This window comes from Medicago truncatula, chromosome 3, assembly GCF_003473485.1.
Source record: "Medicago truncatula cultivar Jemalong A17 chromosome 3, MtrunA17r5.0-ANR, whole genome shotgun sequence".
NCBI classification, from domain to species: Eukaryota; Viridiplantae; Streptophyta; class Magnoliopsida; order Fabales; family Fabaceae; genus Medicago; species Medicago truncatula.
Genome location: NC_053044.1, coordinates 33,999,885 through 34,017,228, shown reverse-complemented (window position 1 = coordinate 34,017,228; position 17,344 = coordinate 33,999,885). Strand labels below are relative to the sequence as shown.

General features: G+C 34.7%; 1 long non-coding RNA gene and 2 pseudogenes across 3 annotated transcripts; all 3 read right to left on the bottom strand.

Annotated features, from left to right (window-relative positions):
• Positions 1-4,878: 4,878 nt before the first annotated feature.
• On the bottom strand, positions 4,879-16,951 carry LOC112419864 (uncharacterized). Of its 3 annotated transcripts, XR_005645173.1 has the most exons (4): positions 16,848-16,951; positions 12,891-16,177; positions 7,445-7,609; positions 4,879-6,724 (listed from the first exon to the last, which is right to left on the bottom strand). It is a non-coding gene; the product is annotated as an uncharacterized lncRNA (long non-coding RNA). The 3 variants fall into 3 exon arrangements; XR_005645172.1 differs by lacking the exon at positions 16,848-16,951 and having other exon boundaries at positions 12,891-16,821; XR_005645174.1 differs by lacking the exon at positions 16,848-16,951 and having other exon boundaries at positions 13,947-16,821.
• Positions 10,307-10,455, bottom strand: LOC112420581 (uncharacterized; annotated as a pseudogene).
• LOC112420583 (uncharacterized) lies at positions 14,520-14,668 on the bottom strand (annotated as a pseudogene).
• Positions 16,952-17,344: the final 393 nt, after the last annotated feature.

Here is a 17,344-nt window from a genome sequence, read left to right as displayed (position 1 = left end):
TCGGACATGAGCTTTAACTTGAACTTGTGCATCTTCAAAAATGTTTCACTTCACAAAATATAATGGAATAACAAGTATGAGAATAAAACCAAATGAAAGATAAAATAAATAGTTGAATAATTAGAGACAAAAAAATGCGAACAATAATTGGCATGACATAACCGGCCACAAAAAAAAATAAAAATCACTTCATATATTTATATAATATTAGTTACATAATGAGCACAAATATCCAAATTACATAACTGACCACCAAAAAATACGTCCGTGTAATATCGAAAAAAAATAGGACGGACACCGACCAAAAAGTGTCATAACCTATCTAACTAGACTAATGATAGTGCATAATCTTCGCCTTCTTAACGGTGTTCAAAACTGTGGTTTCAACTTATGCATGGAACTTTGGAAATGGTTCGCATACCTCTTTGAATTTCAATAATGCACTTGCATATGAATCCTCCGTAGGAGATTCAACCACCTCTTTCCAAACCCTCGTGATTTTCTTAACAATGTCACAATGCTTCTCCTCCTTCGCTTCCTTCACTTCTTTCTCAACAACTTTTGCATCCTTAGGCTTCGCTTTGACTCTACAATCTATGATGCACTTAGCTTTGACATTCTTCCCAATATGAAAATAACAAAGTGTATGGTCTGTTTCAGGGAGCAATTTGGCAACGACATTCATCAAAGCGTTGTCCCTATCGGGGACAACCACCTTAGGCATGTTAGGTTTTGAGGTCTAAAGACCAACCAACATCTCAAGTGCCCAAGTAAAGTTATCCTCTTGTTTAAAGGAAAGAAATGAAAAAGCAACGGAATATGTCATTTTGGTAGAGGTGACACCAACAATCTCAAATAACGGCATTCAGTAGGTATCGATTTTGTAAGTGGAGTCCATGACCAAAACGGTCGGAAAAGTGTTAAGCATATTAACCGACTCCGGATAAGCAAAAATATGTCTTCAAAAGTGGTTTTCTCACTATTTGCTTTTGTGAAATAGACGTATTTATGCTCCTCTAACTTTGAAATCAAGTATTGCATCTCCGTCTTGTCACCTCTTATCCCTTTGTGTAACATCCTAGACAACTTTAAGCATTGCCGACTAACCCTGCAAACCAACACAAGTCTTTTTAGCGTGTTTTGTCCTCACTCGCATGCTTACTGGGAAACTTCCAGTAGGTCACCCATCCAAAGACTACTCCAAGTCAAGCACGCTTAACTATGAAGTTCTTATGGAATGGGCTACCAAAAAGAAGATGCATCTTGTTGATATAGGTAGTACCAAAAAATTCTTATAAGCCTTACTTCAACCATGTAGTCTCATACCTACACAGCCTCAGGATCCCTCTCATTCCGATGTGATTCAGTTCCTCTAGAAGTTGTCGGGAGCTGCTTATTGTCGTGCCTTGTGCACTGACGACCACTCATCGCCCTCGTCAGCCTCAGGTATTACACTTTGCGCCATCTAGTTCGTGCATTGTACACTTGCTTGATGTTCGTCAATTTTTCTTTGTTTTTTTCCTTCAAATCCGTGAGAATATTCCTAGGCACCGCCAAGCTCTTTGTCATGTCGATAACTCTTTTCTTGTCCTCCTCTTTTAGTCTAACCCGCAGGAAGGTGGCCGACTAACTTTGGCGCCAAATCGTGGTTGTGAATTCCACAAAGCATTGCAATCCACCAATCTTTTGTATCCTTTTCAAAGAAACCACGCAACCTAAACTGACATTCACATTTCCTTGAGCTCGTGCCTTCAAGGTTCAGTTTCTTTCTCGTTTTAGGTGGTTTGTGTTCACCACTTCTTTCACATTGCATCGTCAAGAATGGTCATTTTAAACTAAATTTATCTATAGATATAGTATATCCAACCTTTACCACTTGTTGACGAACCCAACCAAGTAAATCATCTCGTTCTCACCATCTTTCATTTGTTATAAAAAAATTAGTCGATGTCTACTTCAATATTGCGAACCTTGCCAACACTGGTAGGTACCGGTTTATGTTTTTTTTTCTCAATGTGAGCAATGTGAGTTGAAAGGGAATTTTGACTTTCAATTTCACATTTACAGTTGGTTTGACATCGCCGAAAGCTTCAATTATGGCCGGTTTGGGCTCAACGCCATCATCTACCACATTTTCAACCATATCACTATGTCTATTGAATAACAAAATAACAAGGAAAATAAATAAATAACTTGTGCAACAAGCTAACAAAGAAAAAAATTGGCGCAAAATTTCAAAAAAATTAGCATTACTCATGCGTGACTTAAGCCACGCTGGTTATTACTCCTGCGTTACTTAAGCCACGCCAACTTAACTCATGCGTGAGTTAACTCAAGTTAGCCCCTGCGTGTGTTAACTCATGCACAACCTTCTTCCTAAAACTGACGAACCAAGCACAAAAAAAATCAAATTAGTTTAGATGATAGATTACATGATATTTGATGTTTGATGAGTATAGAAACTTGCTTCCTGACGATTTGCAATGATTTAGAATGAAGATTTTGATCCAAAAAATCGCACTTTTTGGGTTTTTGGAGGTGGAGGGAAAGAAAATGGCGATTGGAGTATGGATTGATGGATTTTGTACAAAAACAGTAAACTCTACGTGAGTTAACTCACACAAGAAGTACCTAGCGTGACTTAAATCACGTCGGAGTACTTTCATCAATTCAGTTGGTAGTGAGTGTTTTTTGTTGGGAGAAAAGCAATTTTCTGTTTATAAACCTTTTGAAAATTTTTAGTTTGTCTTCATAAAATAACTAATGAAAAATTCTTACAATCATGTTTTCATAATTACTTTTTATGTTAAGTTTTGTGCAGATGAGGTCAATTTGATTCGATATTTAAACACAGTTGTTCATTTCGATGGGAAGACAACATTGTGGTTATCAGTTTAATCTTATGTAAATTAAAATTTCTTAGAACTCTTATTTATTTTTTTGACTATTACTTTTCCCACCTTGCCTGTTTCTCGCACACCCTGCAAAAAAACCGAAAATACCCATGGTCCGGATTATGTAATCCGAACCAGATTGCTAGAGATTTCCGGATCACAAAATCCGGACAATTTTGATGTGTTTATTGGTGTTTTCTTTGATGTCAAAGGTCTATGTTAACCGTTATATAAGTCCTAGGTCATAAGTACATACAATGAAAACGTGTTTGTCATTCAAAACCGGTCAAAAAATGCATTAAAACTCCATTAACCGGCCAAACCTTTAGTGAAACGCATCGTCAAAAAATAACTGAGGGTGTCCGGATTATATAATCCGGAAATGACAAAAACTATCCGGATTATAAAATTCGGACAACTTCTTTGCAAGATCAGCATACCTATTATGATCCTAGGATGCCCTATTTGAACTTTCCATCTTCATCCATATTGCAAGTTCTGATTTTCAACATCATTGCACCTTTCTTCACAAGATTTTCAACATTTTATGTCTCCCAAGGCAATTAATTATCCACTATCTCAAGGCATTTATGCTTCTTTGCTTCTTTCCAAGATAGCTGCTTCTCTCCACTATCTCAAGTCACATTCACCATTATAAAATGCCTTGTTACCTTATTGCATTACCACCAAATCCTGACTTTCTTTCCTTTGCATCTTCCCTTCTCCCTCAAGGCAACAATAAACTCCTTCACGCCATGGAAATGCTTCCGCCAGAACTTCAACTCGTCATTGCCAAGAAGATCGCCGCTTCGAGCACTAGAGAGTTGCTAACCTTTTGGGCATCCGCGAAACTTCATCGGAGACTTTCCAAAAACCTTGTGGTGCTCAGAGCGGTGTCGAAATATTGTTTGGGCCTTCTTCTCCTCACTTCGCCTAACGCGGGACAGAGGAAGTTCATGCAACAACTTACTCTCAATGGCCATGCATTGTACTTCGTTGTTAAAGTGGCTCAAATGCTTGATCAGCCTCACCCTGACCTGCCAAGGATTCAATATGTTCTCAGCAGCGCCCAACTTGCAGGATCAGATGAAGCCAAGTACTTCTTGATCATGTTGAAAGTGCTGGCAAGCGAAGGTTTTGTCAGAGATAGGGTTTTATCCCTCTTTCATGACCTTTTCACTCGACAACGTCTTGCTCACCGTAGAAGCATCATTAGTGCCGACGGTATTCTCTTCGATTGGGGTCAACTCGAACTACGTTTAATGCCCCTAGGTTTGGACTACAAGTTCACTTGTCTTTCCAACGGGGCTTGTGCAATGAGCAACATGATCCGCAATTCTCACTTTCCATCTCCATGTGCAGACGAGGATTATGATATAATCAACATTTACCTTCCTTGTCGTCTCGACACCGAACTTGTTTGGTTTTTGGGGCATTTCCGCTTCTTCGGCCTTGATTTCCTGTTGTAAAGGCCTAAAGGCCCTTTTTTTTTGTAATATGTCATAAACATTCGGATTACATAATCCGGAAATCATGGGAGGTATCCGGAGTATGTAATCCGGACTATGTCATGATGTTTTTGACGGTGGTCTACACCACAAGAACCACGTTTACAAAGGTTTTCAAAGATTATGTAATCCGTACCTTTTTTGTTCATATATTTGTCTTTTATTTGCATTTATTTTATGAACTTAGCATCTAAATAATATAAAATAAAGCAAAGTGTAAAAAAAGTGGTAAAAGAGGTTTCCGAATTATATAATCCAAAAATTTATGGGAAATTATCTATCCGGATTATATAATCCGGAGGGCTTTTTGGTAATTTTTGCAGGGCACACAAGTACTTAAGAGGGTGGAAAAAGTAATAGTCTTATTTTTTTTTTTGTCTTTTTTTAAATAAATGGTAAATACTTTTAACAAGAATAGCTCAACAATCACATCATAGCAAACACACACCCACAAAAGCAACATTACTCCTAAAATCTTAGCCACACTAAAAAAACGTTTCTTACTAGCAGCACCTTGAATACAATACATAAAGCAAAGATAAACAATATACAAGAGCCAAATAGCAGTCCAAAGTCATCACTATATCTTGATCACAGGATTGCATCAATTAGTACTTTAAATATCCTTACACCTCAATTAAAAAAAGAACTCATTATACCAAGCATTTTGCTACCAGTATCAAAGCTCCTTCATCCCTTAATGCAAGATTCTTCATTATCAAGACCGTCACAAAGGAATTGGCTTCCTAGCTATCTTGAGTATAATACTTGAAATGAAAATTTACCAACTTAACATGACCAAAACATCCATTGTAATTTTAAATCCAAGTGATTAAGAGTCCCTGTCAACAGCCAAGATCAGATACAATATGCTGCCGTGAACCCCTTGATTAGAAAGCCAATGATCCAGTTATGGCATTAAGACAGGAAAGTCCATCCATTCATGAGTCAAATTATGCTGTCTTCTAGTTTACAATTAAGTTACAAATATATGTTATAAAGAATACATTTGTTATGATGATTTGAATGAAAGAGACATGATTCAAGTTTAATTCTACACAACAAACTATTCCTATACTGTAACCATAGTTGCCGCATCAGGGTAACGAGCAACCAAAAAAAAGCCAATCATAGTTATCTGGCCGCTGCCCAATTACAACAAACCCACCATTTTTCTGAAAAGCAGAAAACAAGCAGTAGTAGCTATAATCAAGCTTTTCCTGTGCGCACTGAATCTTTAACAAGAAAACAGCAAACGAGTGTTCCTCGTCCAAAAAACTACAACTCCTCACAAAACAAAAAAGTTAATAATCAAAACAATATAAAATCAGAAGGTTGAGGGGCTCATATCAAGTGTGAATTGTGAATGATCTGTCATTATGAGGAAAACCCAATTCAATTTAAGGGACGATAAGAGAATAAAAAAGAGAAGGAGGAGAAGGAAGACGAAGATAGAACCTGAGATACCAAAGCCAAACCCCTTTGGTAAAAAAAGGCTCAGCGGCACCATTAAGCTCAAAGCTTCTTTGATTTTGTTTTGATTGATTTTTTTTTGTGTGTGTGGGGTGAAGAGAATAAAAGTGTTTCTATATACAAATTTATCAATGGAATTGGGTTCCCACTCAAGGCTTCTCTCATTCTAATCATTGCCCTGCACTTTCGGTTCCGCAAAATGACTGAATCACTAAAAGTGGCGAACAAAGGATACAACTCATTGCATCACCCATTTTTATTAGGGTTTCATTTTTTCCTAAAAATTTATTTATTTTACCTTATCAAACATAAAATAAAAAATATTAACAAGTTGGCCCCTGTTCATCAATTTGTAGTCATTCTTGTTCCTAACAATTCTATATAGCATTTATAATCATCATTGGTTTTCCTCCATTTCATTTCATATTTATACGCTTCTGCAAGAATCCTCGGGTTGACACTCACCTGTCTCCCCTTTATTTTGTATAGGCTAAACATTATAAATATTAACCAAGTTTTACCAAACAAGGAAAGCTTACAGAAAAAAAAAAAAACCTGTGTGAACTTGAGCCTATGATGAAGCCAAAGCATGGATAAACTAGCAAAAGGACAAGTTAACGATGAGAATAAAACAAGCCTGTGGGATGATCCTCCTTTGCCAACAGAATTCCCAAATATATGCAGATGAGTGAGAATAAAACAGGTATGAGAAATGCAGGTGCAACCCAATTTATCATCTTCACTCCTCCAAATACAATAAAGCATAACACAGTAGTCACAACAATCCCATAAATTTGCAGGTCATGTGAACTTGGACTCTCTATCGGCTGTGAACTTGTGTCATAGTCTCTGCACTTGCAATACATAAAAAATGAAGGCAAAAGAAATTTATACGATCAGTTTCCTAGTTCAGCATACTGCTAATTTTTTTTGTCAAAACACACATAACAGTACAATTGTTTACTATACTTAAACTCAATGCATAACAGTATACTTATTTGTCAAAAAGAAAATCAAGCATGCAACGTCGACATAAACAAAAGAAAAAGGCTAAATACATTATGCGATCCTTTAAGTTACATGTTTGTAACGTACACTTTGACAAACTAAAAGGACTAACTTGTTACAAAAAACGTAAATGGCTAACTTGTTACAAACATCTAACTTGAAGGACTGAAAGATGTATATGACCAAAGCAAAAATATATGGCGTTTCCATTGATATTTAATAAAATCGAATAGTGAATCTTTATATCCCCCTTTTTCATGTTGATAAATGCAAAGGAGTACAAGATAAGGCCATCCCAAGTTACAATCACCAGGAACAGGGTCCAGCAAGTCTTTTTAAAGGATCAAATGCCCGTAAATTCAATCTAGATCCTAGAGTGAAAGGATCAAATGCCCTTAAATTACATGTTCAAAATGCCAAATAGTTCTAATACTAAGAAAAAAAGGCCCATCAAGTCTTTCTAAAGCGGTAATGAAGATAAGTAAGAGTTTAAACAAAATTGATTTAAAATGACATGAAATGAATCAAGAGAACAATATGTTAAATTAAACAAAAACATACCCTTTTTTTGCCATCAACTGTGACAAATTGGAATTGATGTCATGCTGGGTCTTTTATGTAGTATTCCCACAATCAACACAAGTTTGCAGCTCTCACTCCACCTTCATCCTCCTTTTATCATTTTACTTTTTTAACAAAAGATTGCAAAACCATTTCCGAATTTCCCTACAAAAAAAAAAAAAAAATAACGCTGGCACTAGCATTGTTCGTACGATGAAGATTAATTACAGCAACAGTAAGTTCCACACAATAAAAGCAAGCCAGCGACACATTTACATGAAACACTCCAATTCTCAATCAAACAACCAACTATTCATGTAACCATAGTTTCTGTACAAGGGTGACTAGCAACCCGATTTTTTTTTATTAATCACTACTTATATAAAAAGAAATCTACAAATAGTACAATCACAAATTCCGGATCAATCAGCTTGCTCAGAGGATATATTACAGCACTCTACCTCTCTCAACCTCCTATAACATGATTAGTATAAAAGTTACAGCAGCATTATCTAATGTTTTCTAACCAAGCAGTTACTTATTGCAAACAGAACAACCGCTGCATTATGCTTCCAACTCACCTCCTTACAGTACTGAAAACCGAGATTTATTAGGTCTTTTGTCTAAAGATTTCTTTAATAATGTATTCATATATCTGCTGCATCGAAACTACTGAAGTTCTACACCTTCAATATAATAAGGGGGTGATTGAACAGTCTTAATTAGGCATCAATATCTACAAACGTTTGATAAAAATTAATGTAAGAAATGGTATAAACATGTCTTAAGCTAACACTATAATTGCACATAAGCTAAACAACTTATTATTAGGATGCAACTCTATACCATACCCACATAACTTTATTCAGTATTTTGATTAATAAAAAAATGTGAAAGCTATTAATTATTATTAAATTAAAAGAGAGCAAGAAATAGTGCAAATGCAAAAGCAGCAAATTGATTCCATAATACTGTCTTCTTCCTTATTATAAAACCCCGAAATTCATATCAAAATTGTTAACTTGCATCAAAATGAACAATTAAACATATGAAAATGTGATATGGAAAATGTGAGACAACAAAAAAAAAAACCACATCTGTGGATTCCATCTCTATGTTTCTGGAAACAAGCAGCAGCTATAATCAAGCTTTTTCTATACGCACTAAATCTTCAACAAGAAAACAGGAAAAGTGTTTCCTCGTCCAAAATAAAATCAGCGCTTAAAAAAGAAACTGCAACTCTGAACAAAACAAATTTTTAAAAGAAATAAGTTAAAATAATCATAAAAATAGAAAATCAGAAGATCGAGGGGCTCATATCAAGTGTAAATTTTGAAAGATCTGTCACTGTGGGGAAAACCTGAATTCAATTTGAAGGGACAGTAAGAGAAAGAAGAAGAGGAGGAAGAAGACGAAGACAGAATCCGAGATACCAAAGCCAAAACCCTTTGGTGACAAGGGTGTGACGGCACCATCAAGTTCTGACCTCCTTTGTTTTCACTTTCATTTCACTATTTGTTGATATTGGTAAATGGAGCAAATTGTAACTCTGGTAGAAGTTAGGGTTCTGATTTTCCGATTGAATTGGGTATTATTTCCCACTAAAGGCCTCTCTCATTATAATCATGGCCCCTTTCTTTTTACCTTCAGCGTTTTCAGCTGAAAGCAATGAACAATGAATCTAACCCTCGCTTTATACAGAATAGAGCATTGGCCATTAGCTGAAACTGAATTCAGCAAGTTCAACGTTTAACTTGTAAATGTTTATATCCTTTTCCTAGAATAACGTATTGGATAAATACTTAACCAGAGGTGCATTCATGGTATCTGAAGCAGCACCTAAAACATAATCAACGCTCACCCAATTGCAAAGACGTGGTATATCCATCATTTCATGCAAGAACAAAGAGAGGCAAAGTACAGCACTTGCTTGTATATACAGTCACAAACAAGCGATATGTTTTTCTATAACCACCACAGGATTTTAACTTAAAAAATGGTACACAGACAGCCCTTGACAAATTCCTCAATCCAATATGCCACAACACAAAGTTCACACTGTAAAGACTCATCAATGTCTCACCAAATTCTTAGGAACATTGCTTATCATGCATTTCTATACCATTGCCTTTCCATTCTCAAGAACATTGATTAATATTAAGTATTCACATCTGCTGCATTGAAACCATTGAAGTTGCTACACCTTCAATAACAGGTAAACAACTTTCTCATTCTAATCACTGCCCTAATCTTTAGGCTCAGCAAAACTGGTCAAACCCTAAAAGCCTTGGTAGAAGAATACAACTCACACTTATACAGCATCGCACATTTCTATTAGGGAAAGATCAGCAGATGTAAGCAAAAAGGTCAAGTTAGGATGGTTGATGCATTCAACTTTCAAGACATTATTCCACATAAACATTTCTTAAGCAGAGACTATCACCATTGCAATATATGCTCTGGCAGGTTACTACTTCATGTACCTCTAGGTAAACAACTTATATTATTAAATATTAAATAAATATAACAAGCCACAAACACAAAATATACAGTGTCATCAAGTCTTGCCAAATTCACAGTATCAAATACTAACATGCAATTATGTGCCATCCGCACATACCTTCCTCCTGTTTTGATTAACACATAAGAGAAAAAGCTCTTAATTTATATCAAATCAAATAAATTAAAAGAAAGAAAAAAAAGCGTGCAAATGCATCATTTAGATCCCAAACACAGTACCCATGTCACTCTACTTTATGTCTTCTTCCTAGTTAACTCAAAACCGCAAAGGTTTATGTCAAAATAACAGAAATTACGTCAAAATGAACAATTAAATTTAATTAGGAGATAACAAATAAGAAAAATTGTGAGATGGAATTAGTAGAATGGTGAGACAAGAAAAACCTCAACATCTGTGGATTCCATCTCTACGGTTGTCTGGCCACTGCCCAATTACAACAAATCCACCATATTGTTTCTGAAAAACATGTTCACCAGAAAACAAGCAGTAGCTACTACAATCAAAGCTTTTTCTGTCAGCGCTGAATCTTCAACAAGAAAACGAGTGTTTCCCCATACAAAATAAAATCAGTGCAAAAAAAAAAAAAAAAAACACTACAACTCTGAACAATAAAAACAAACAAATAAGTTATTAATCATAATAATGGAAGGTCAGAAGGTTGAGGGGCTCATATCAAGTGTAAATTATGAAATCTGTCACTGCAGGAAAAAACCCAATTCAATTTGAAGGGACTGTAAGAGAAAGAGGAAGAGGACAAAGAAGAGGAAGATAGAATATGAGATGCCAAAGCCAAACCCCTTTGGTGAAAAGGGTATGGCGGCACCTTCAAGTTCTAACCTTCATTATATTCTTTTTCTTCTCATGTTTTTGTTGATATTGATAAATGGAGAGGATTCTAACTCTGATAGAAGTTGGGTTATGATTTTCCGATTAAATTGGGTATTTCCCACTACAGACCTCTCTCATTGTAATCATCGCCCCATTTTTCTACCTTCAGCAAAACAGCTGAAAGCAATGAACAATGAATCATGTGCTCATGTAAGACTTGCTGTCAATATAAACTATTTCTTGTTTGCGAAAGAATACATTGGTTAAATTATGCACAACAAACTATTCCTGTACTGTAACCATAGTTGCTGCATCCAGGTGATGAGCAAAAAAAGGAACTGAAAATAAAATTGGTTCTAAAAACAAATTGGAGACAAATAGAGATATCCAACTTCAATGATCCCTTATCTTGCAATCCAAGGATAATTCGTGTATCCCACATCAGCCAAAACCTAATTTGACTTGATCCATTCTAGAGATTCAACTCTAAGCGAAACTAATTGAGGCTTAAACTGTACACCCTCTGGTCACTATTATAAGCAAAAACCAACATTTTAGATTCATTCATTAAATGATGTATGTGATCTATAAGAGGGTGTAAATTATAATACTGAGAAATGAGATTTATTTGGTTTGTACACTTTACTCTAAGATTTATTTAGTCTGTATTCACATTTCATATCTAGTACTACATTGAAATCAGTGAACACATGTCTGTGATAACTTAGTTATATAACTTCAAAAATATTGAATTGAAGGGGGTAACTGAAGAGGTTTAATTGAGCATCAACAAATGTTTCAATTCAATGTTCACTTCCCAATTTGAACTGATTCAACAAATGTAAACAAAAAGGTAAAGGTAGGAGATGGTGGATGCATTCAACTCTCAAGAAATTAGGTAAAAACATTGTTGAAGCTTTGCACATATATGCTCTGGCTAATTATTACTTCGAGTTCACATTGTAATGTCTTATCAATGCCATCACCAAAATCTTAGGATCGATACCTAACATACAATTCTATGCCTAAAAAACATGCAATTCCATACAATCCACACATACCTCAGTATTGATCAATATACAAGTGTGAAAGCTCATAAATTTTATAAAATTATTAAAAGAGAACCCAAAAAAAGAGTGCAAATACAGAAAATTGATTCCAAACACAGTATCCATATGCATATTGCATACTACTTTATGTCTTCTTCCTTATTATAATAAAACCCTTAATTATCTGTCAAAATAAACCATACATAAAACAATTAAATTTAAATAAGCAGATACTAACAAATAAGAATATGAGATGGAATTAGTAGAATGGTGAGACAAACAAATCAACATATGTGGATTCCATCTCTAGTTATCTAGCCACCGCTATCCAATTACAACAATACCCACAAAAACATGTTAATGGTTGATTGGTTTGCTTTGATCTTCAACAACCTAACCAAACACGGTTCAACACATAGCATTTGTAGTTTTCATGCTCGATTAATCGAATACGTCCATTAATCGGGCATAGAAACCAAAGATGCTAATGTCAACCCCAGTTTGGTTAGGTTGGGGGAGATTGAAACAAGCACGAGCTATAATCAAGCTTTTCATGTAAGCACAAGCTAAAACCAGAAGGCTGAGGGCTTCATATCAAGTATAAATTATGAAGGCTCTGTCACTGTGGAAAAAACCCAATTCAATATGAAGGGACGGTAAGAGAAAGAGGAAGAGGAGAAAGAGGATGAAGACAGAAACTGAGATACCAAACCCAAACCCCCTTTTGATGAAAGGGTACCGAGGCGGCACCTTCAACTCCTGACTTTCTTAGTTTTTTTTTTTTTTTTGGATTTTGATGGAAGTTAGAGCCGATTTCAGGCGAGATTCTAATTTTCCGCTTGAGTTGGTATTTCCCACTAGAGCCTCTCTCATTGTAATCATAGCCCTTTTCTTTCTACATTCAGCAAAACAGCTGAAGGCGAAGAACAGTGAATATAACCCACACTTAATTTTTTTTAATAAAAAATTGCACATCTACTTATCAAAATATTTCAGATGTTGAGATTTTTTTTAGAATAAATTAAAGGAGAAAACTTAGGTAAATTACCTTATGTGCTGGTGGTACTGTTCCCCAATAATAACAATACACGTGTCCTTTTAAAAAACTAACTTTTCTTCCTTCATTAATCCGTCTCACTGTTTTTACTGCTCATAGCTACCGTTTCAATTTCTCCCTACCCCTTTCACACATGGTCCTTCTTCTTGGATAAATTGGCTTTATGGGTGTGATGGCTTTATCATCCTTCTTTTTAGAGTTGTGGCTCGAAGGATAAAGCCAAATTAAATCCTTTGAATCCAGGGTCAATGGCAACAAACAACTAGCAAAGGTTGAACTTCCACCTTCATTCCTTCAAACAGCAAGGATAAATCCAGCAAAGTGTTACCTTCATTCACAAAATTTCTTCGTTCTTTTTTCTAGAGATATATAGCAAAATAGTTAACTAAAATTGCAAATAAAGTTCTTGATGATAACCAGAACACATCCACCATGAAAACTACAAATAAAATTTACTTTATGTTTGTTTTTATAAGCCACGTGTTATTTTCTGATAGGGAACAGTACCACCAGCACACAAGGTACTGTACCTAAGTTTTCTCCTAAATTAAATTATATGTTAAATAATGAGAGTACAGTTAAAATTGGCTATAAATAGAGACATTCTTGATCCATATTATACACACACAACAATTTCAGATGCAGAAAAACATTAACTGACCAAAATCTTAATCCTAACAATCAAACTGATTTTTCTAACATATGACCAATGGTCAAGAACAAATAAAGATTCATTGTGTTTGACAAGTGTCTTCTAATTCAAACTAATTTTTGCTCCCTTATCCCTTTCTATATTACATTTATAATCACCACTGACCTTCCACAACTCCAATACAACCCAGATCCTAGTGAAAGGATCAAATGCCCTTAAATTACATGTTCAGAAGGGCAAATAGTTCTAATCTTGAGAGTAAAGGATCCAAAAAAAATATTCAGTCTTTTTAAAGGGGTAATAAAGATAAATAAGAGTTTAGCCTGAATATATAAAAACTGAAATGAAATCAAATGAATCAAGAGAACAATATGTTAAATTAAACCAAAACATACCCTTTTTCCGCCATCAAGTGTGACAAATTTGAAAGGATGTCATGCTGGGTATTTTATATAGTATTCCCACAATGAACAAAAGTTTACAGCTCTCACTTCAGATTCATCCTCCTTTTATCATTTTAATTTTTTAACAAAACATTGCAAAACCCTGTCCTAATCTCCCTCTAAAAAAATAAACAATCAACGTGGGTACTAGCACTTCTCCACACAAAAAAAATCCATTGAAGCAACTATTCATATAACCATAGTTCCAAAGCACCATTGGCTAGAAACCCCAATCAGAGTCAAACAGAAATTGAACAAACAAAATTTTATTAATCGCTACTTATATAACAAAAAGAAATGCCACAGGTACACAAATAGTGCAATCACAAACTCTTGATCAATCAGTTTACTCAGGATATATTATAACTAGGCATCAACAAACATTTCAATTCAATGTTTGCTTCACAAAAGTTATGTCTTCTTCCTTTTTATTAAACCCCAAAAGTTATGTCGATATTAAAAATATTACATCCAAATGAACAATTAAATTTAGTTAGCAGATAACAAATACAAAAAAAAAAAAAAAAATGTGAGATAGAATTAGTAGAAATGTGAGACAAGGAAAAACTCAACATCTGTGGATTCCATCTCTACGGTTGTCTGGCCGCTGTCCAATTACAACAAATCCACCATATTGTTTCTGAAAAACATGTTCACCAGAAAACAAGCAGTAGCTACTGCAATCAAGCTTTTTTTGTCCGCACTGAATCTTTAATGAGAACATGAAGTGTTTCCTCATCCAAAATTAAAAAAATCAGTGCAAAAAAAAAAAAAAAACACTACAATTCTGAACAAAACTAATTTTTGAGAAACAAATAAGTTAATAATAATAATGGAAAATCAGAAGGTTGAGGGCTCATATCAAGTGTAAATTATGAAAGCTCTGTCGCTGTGGAAAAAACCCAATTCAATATGAAGGGACATAAGAGAAAGAGGAAGAGGAGAAAGAAGACGAAGATAGAATATGAGATACCAAAGCCAAACCCCTTTGGTGAAAAGGGTATGGCGGCAACTTCAAGTTCTAACCTTCTTCATTTTCTTATTCTTTTCATTTTTTTGTTGATATTGATAAATGGAGAGGATCCTAACTCTGATAGAAGTTGGGTTATGATTTTCTGAATAAATTGGGCATTTCCCACTAAAGACCTCTCTCTCATTATAATCATCGCCCCATTTTTCTACTTTCAGCAAAACAGCTAAAAGCAATCTTGTTTGCGGATGACAGTATAAACTTATATATAATTTTAAAAAGAATACATTGGTTACAATTGAATAAAAAAGGCATGATTCAAGTTAAATTCTGCACAACAAACTATTATATACTGTAACCATAGTCTATGCATCCAGGTGACGAGCAAAAACAGTATCTGAAAACACGATTGGTTCCACAAACAAATCATAGACAAATAAAGGTATCCTACTCTATAGACTCCTTCTCTTGCTATCAAGGGAAAATTCGGATTTGTATCCCACATCAGTCAAAACCTATTTTTACTTCATCCATTCTAGAGACTCGTCTCTAAGCCCAACTATTTGAGGATTAAACTATAATAAATTATAATACTGAAAAATGAGATTTATTTGGTTTGTACACTTTACTCTAAGACTTATTTAGTCTGTATTCATATTTCATATCTAGTACTACATTGAAGTCATTGAACTTGCTACACCTTTAATATCAAGTGTATCTATGATAACTTCCTTATATAGCTTCAAAAATATTGAATTGAAGGGAGCAACTGAACAGTCTTAATTAGGACTCCTCAAATGTTTCAATTCAATGTTCACTTCCTATTTGAAGTGATTCAACAAATGTAAACAAAAAGGTAAATATAGGTATAAACATTAGGTATGACTTATTACTCTAAGATTCTGGTTGCATTCAACTTCCAAAATGTTAGGTGTAAACATTTCTGAAGCGGACACTTTCACCGCTGGAGTGGACATATGCTCTGGCTAACTATTACTCCAAGATAACACTGTAATGGCTCATCAATATCAGTCTCACCAAATTCTCAGGATCAATACTTAACAAGCAATTATATGCCTTAAAAACATGCAATTGTATACCATCTCCACATACCTCAGTATTGATTAATATACAAGCGTAAAAGCTTGTAACTTGTATCAAATTACTAAAAGAGAACAGGAGTACAAATGCAGTGGTTTCCATGCCCGATTACCTGAATCAATTAATCGGCCATAGAGATCACAAACTCGGATGTCAATTCAGTTTGGTTAGGTTGGGGGAAATTGAAACAAGCCTATTTTGGATAATTCAAAACAAAATCATCAACAGAAAACAACAAAAATGTTTCCCATTCAAAACATTTTCAATGCAAAAAAACAAAAAAGTACAACCCTGAACAAAACAATTTTTGCCAAACAAAGGAGCTAAAATGATCATAAAAATGGAAAATGAGAAGGTTGGATAAAAATGAAAAATGGCTCATAACAATTTATGAAAAACATGTTCAGTGGTCGATTCTATCTTCAACAATATAAACAAACTAAGTCTAACACAACTCTGTGGTTTTCATATCTGATTAATTAATATGTTAATTAATCGGATACTAAAACCACATACACTAAGTCAAACCCAGTTTGCATGGAATCTTCGACAAGGAAACAAACAAATGTTTCTCATTCAAAGCAAGATCATTGTAAAAACTACAACTCGGAACAACAAAACAATTTTTCAAAAACAAATAAGCTGAAATGATCGTAAGAATGTTTGAGACTTATTTATGTTTAGATGTTGATGTTTCTATAAAAAAAAAATGAACTAAATTGAGAAATCAATGAATCTGATTTCAGCACCTGAAGAGAAAAAGGAGGAAGAAGAAAACTCACAAATGAGATTGGGAGAGAGAACGAAGAAACGCGCCTGAGAGAGATAGAGATCAACATCGACCAACCAGGTATGGTTTTAGACAGAAAGACTAACCAGTGCCCGAATTGTGTTCAGCAATAAAACGTGGTTAAGTACGAGGAATCTACTTTATTTTATTCAGCGCACTAACCTAATTTTCGAGAGATATGTTACCCTAATTTCTAAGACATGTTTTAGATATATAACATGTCTTGGAAATTAGGGTAGTGTGCTGAATAAAGTAGATTCGTACGCACATGTTTTATTATTTGTTTATTTCTGGTTGAGCATAGGTGGCTGGACTAAAACTGTCATTTCTGTGCGTTTCTGAAGTTCGAAATATGGAGATATGACTAAAACTGCAGAAAAACATATAGTTTAAGACGATTTTATTCGATTTAAAAAAGATAGGACCATTTTCGTGAGTTTGTCAAAATGCAAGGACCAAAAATGTAATTAAGTCATTTATCTTTCATCC